Source organism: Gekko japonicus, unplaced genomic scaffold, assembly GCF_001447785.1.
Source record: "Gekko japonicus isolate JY-2015 unplaced genomic scaffold, Gekko_japonicus_V1.1 scaffold996, whole genome shotgun sequence".
Taxonomy (NCBI): domain Eukaryota; kingdom Metazoa; phylum Chordata; class Lepidosauria; order Squamata; family Gekkonidae; genus Gekko; species Gekko japonicus.
The window spans coordinates 305,057-308,520 of record NW_015165267.1 but is presented as its reverse complement, the minus strand read 5'-3'; positions in this window follow the sequence as shown (position 1 = coordinate 308,520).

The window sequence follows — 3,464 nt, the reverse complement described above, 5'->3', positions numbered from 1 at the left end:
AGTCCCTGTTGCGTGTGCCGGACCCGGCCTTCACCACCTCCATCCCCGTTCCTGCTTTAAGGCCAGGGGTTGGTCCGGCAATCCCGCCTGGCCTGGCTCGGGGCCCTGCTTGGAGGCTGGCCAGGAGGACTGGCTCCAGCGGGGCCGTGGAGGGCCAGGGGTGGGGCAGCCACCAGGTAGGGCCGGCTCGGGCAGGTGGAGGGAGGCGGCGCAGGTAGAGCCTGGGGCGGCGGCGGCGGGCAGAGCGCAGGCGCCCTGGGGCCCGCTGACCAGTGGAAGAAGGTGGTGGGGTGGCAAAGGCAGGCACGCCAGGAGTCCCCCCTCCGCCGGCTGGCCGGAGTTGCAGGGGCGAAAAGGCGGCCTGCGATTGCGAAGCAAAGCGCCCCCGCTGGCGGACACAGGCAGGGCTGGCTCCAGGCTGCTCCCCACGGTGCCGTTGGCTCCCCTTGGGCAAATGGGTCGCCCTCCCAGAAAGGTGAGCTGCGGCCCGCGACTTACTACCCTGTTTAGGTAAGGGAGGGGAGGGGCGACAGGTCGGGGGCGCCCCCTCTTAAGGGGCGCTTTAGGCCACTGCCTTAAAATTGTCTATGATGGACCGGCCCTGTTAACCACTACACCAAACTGGCTCTCTTAACACTTAACAGGAGAGAAGGTGTCTTCTTGCTGCCCTCCTGTAGAGTCTTCTTTTTTTGCTTCCTTGTACACCAGACATTGCCTGTCCAAACACTTCCCACCCCCACCCCCTTCTAACCACTGTCCCTCGAGCATCTGCTTTCTTTCTGGCCAGGTGACAGACATACCCTCAGGGCAAGCATCTGGGGTTCTATTTCGCAACGGATTTTTCCATTCCTCCGGGCCCGTGCCAATGAGAGTTCAAAACTCTATGCATTCTGATTCATTTTTGAGCACATGGATAATGAGGACGGATTACTAAGTGAACTCGGTTACCTTTTGCTATTTTTTGTCTTTCCACACCATTGAAATAAAATGCTGGATTTGTGCAAGCCTTGATCTCAGGCCAGCAGCACTGCTTCCTGCCTCTCAGTACCGAATGACGGCCTTGCTGCTGGAGAATACCACTTTTTAAAAAATCTTAGTCTGCCCCGGTTGGTCTTCCCTCCTTTTGTCTTTACAACAACCTGTGAGGTAGGTTAAAGTGTGTGTGTGTGAGAGAGAGAGAGAATGGCCCTCTTGAGGTCACCCTGAGCATCCTGAATAGAGGCCCCGGGCACATGGGCTGGATATCGCGGGGGGGGAGGCGTGGCTGTTTGCCCCGGAGCGAACTACCACGCGGCCGCCGGATCAAACGTCCAGCCGACGTCCCGTGGTTCGGGGGGAGGTGCCGATCATACGCCAATCCTGTGGCATGGCAAAGAAGAGGCGCGGCGGGGGTTGTGGGTTTTTTTAAACCATAGTGTGCGCATGCACCGTTGGGTGCTTGTGCGCATCCCGTGGAGACTTGGTGGGGAAAAAACTTTTTGCGACGGGACATGGGCGGACGCCGGCTTCCACGAGCTACCACCAGAAACGCGATCAGACGCCCGCCCTTGCCCCACGATTTCTGGAAACTAGTACCTCGGAGGTACTAGTTTTTTACGGCGCATCTTCGGTGGGAAGCCTCGGGTTAGCCACGGGAGCTCTACGCTTCCCAGATGTTGTGGTTTGATCGCGCCCAGAAAATCCGCCTATCTTCCATCTCTGTAGCGTGGCTAATGCTCCGTGTGACCGCAGCCTTAAATATCTTCCTACAGCAGAGCTACAACCTGCTCAGTGCTGCTCGGGAAGAGGGTTAAAAAGGTGAAAATAAGACGAAGCTGATTGGTTCCATTTCTTCTGATGCCACAATGTGTGAAGTATAGTGATTGGTGCTGTTTCTTCTGATGTCACAATGCATGAAAGTACTGCTGTGGCTTTCGTGATGCTGCTACACTCTGTGCTATGTGGATGGGAACGGCACGAAGTATGTTTGAAATAATCTCCTGGAGGGGCTGATGTGGGAGGACAGGGGCCCAAAGTCATACCAACCTTTGTCCAAACAGCCGAAACGACAAAAGGGGCAGGCTTCAAAACTGAATGTCCAAGGATATCTGGGCTGTGCTTTGGTCCTCTGGGTAGAGCTGCCAGATGTGGATTGTGACGTTCCTGGAGATTTTGGTAGTGGAGCCTGGGGAGAGTGAGGCTTGGGGGAGGGAGAGGCCTCCGGATTTTCTCAGTGTTCGAGGGTGATTCCGTACTAGACCTTAAATCCTGTTCAACCCTGTCCCCAAACTTACATTCTACCAGGGGTCATTTCGTAGAAAAAGAGGTGCAGGAGCTCATTAGCAGAACTTATTAGCATGACTTATTTGCATATGCCACACCCCCTGACATCACCAGAAGTGTGTCAGAATGCAACACCCACCACTCAGGCTCCACTGGACTGTTTTGGATTGCTAGCTATTGGGGGGCGGAATGCGCAGATTTGCCCTCGCAGAGGAGGGAGAGCTTGTACCTGAAGGTGGGCTGGGGGGGCCTCTGCAACTTACCTTGCTGCTGCTTGCTCCTCGTGGCCCGACTGAGGGCTGCTGGGAGCAGGGGGTGGGGCTTGTTGCATGTGCCCGCCCCCTGAGCTCCTTACTGCCGGAGCGCCGCTCCTATGCGCTCCTACAGGAAAGGACCCCTGCATTCTACACTACACCCCTGTAATTATTTCAGGGTATTTTTTGTTTCCACATTACACTGAGGTCACCCCGGTTTCGCCCCACACTTGTCCCAGGATAAATGGATGCTGCTTTAACCAGGGATAAATGCAAGGTATTGTGTCGCGAGTTGAACTCTGATAAAAAAACAGGGATGAGATAGATCCAAGTGCGGAAAGGACCTGAGTCGAGGCAATTTAAGTTCACGGCAAAACAGCATCCAAATAACCCGGGGCAACAGCAGGCTGAAACCGGGCTGACCACTGAAGGGAGGGAATGTCATGCAGAATGGGGAAAAGAATCCAGAAGAAAAAGAAGGTTGAACTCAATTCACTGAAGGGAGGGAATGTAAAGCAGGATGGGGGAAAAACCTGAATTAAATAGAAGGTTGAATTCAATTCTAGTGCAGAATTGCTTGGAGGATACTGTGGTGAACATGGATTAAAAGGAGAGCGCAGAAAGGGCCAGTGTTTAACACAGTATAATATACATGAACCCTTCTGAGAAAAGGGATTTGTGCATTTGAAATGCTCATTTAGGAGCCATATCATTCTTATATAATGCTCGTTCTTTGGTTTGTAGAGGTAGAGCATCAGTCTGAGATACTGAGGCTCCTGACGAGTCACGTGATTTTAAATGTCGGGGTAGGGTTGCCAAGTTTTTCTCCATCCCCTGCTCCTGTGCCTTGAACAATTGTTGCAGATATTAGTGACAGTGCTTATTTCCATGCTGTGTGTGCGTGTGGAGGGGTATCTAGCTGCTGGTTTCTGTAGCTCCAGCTATTGC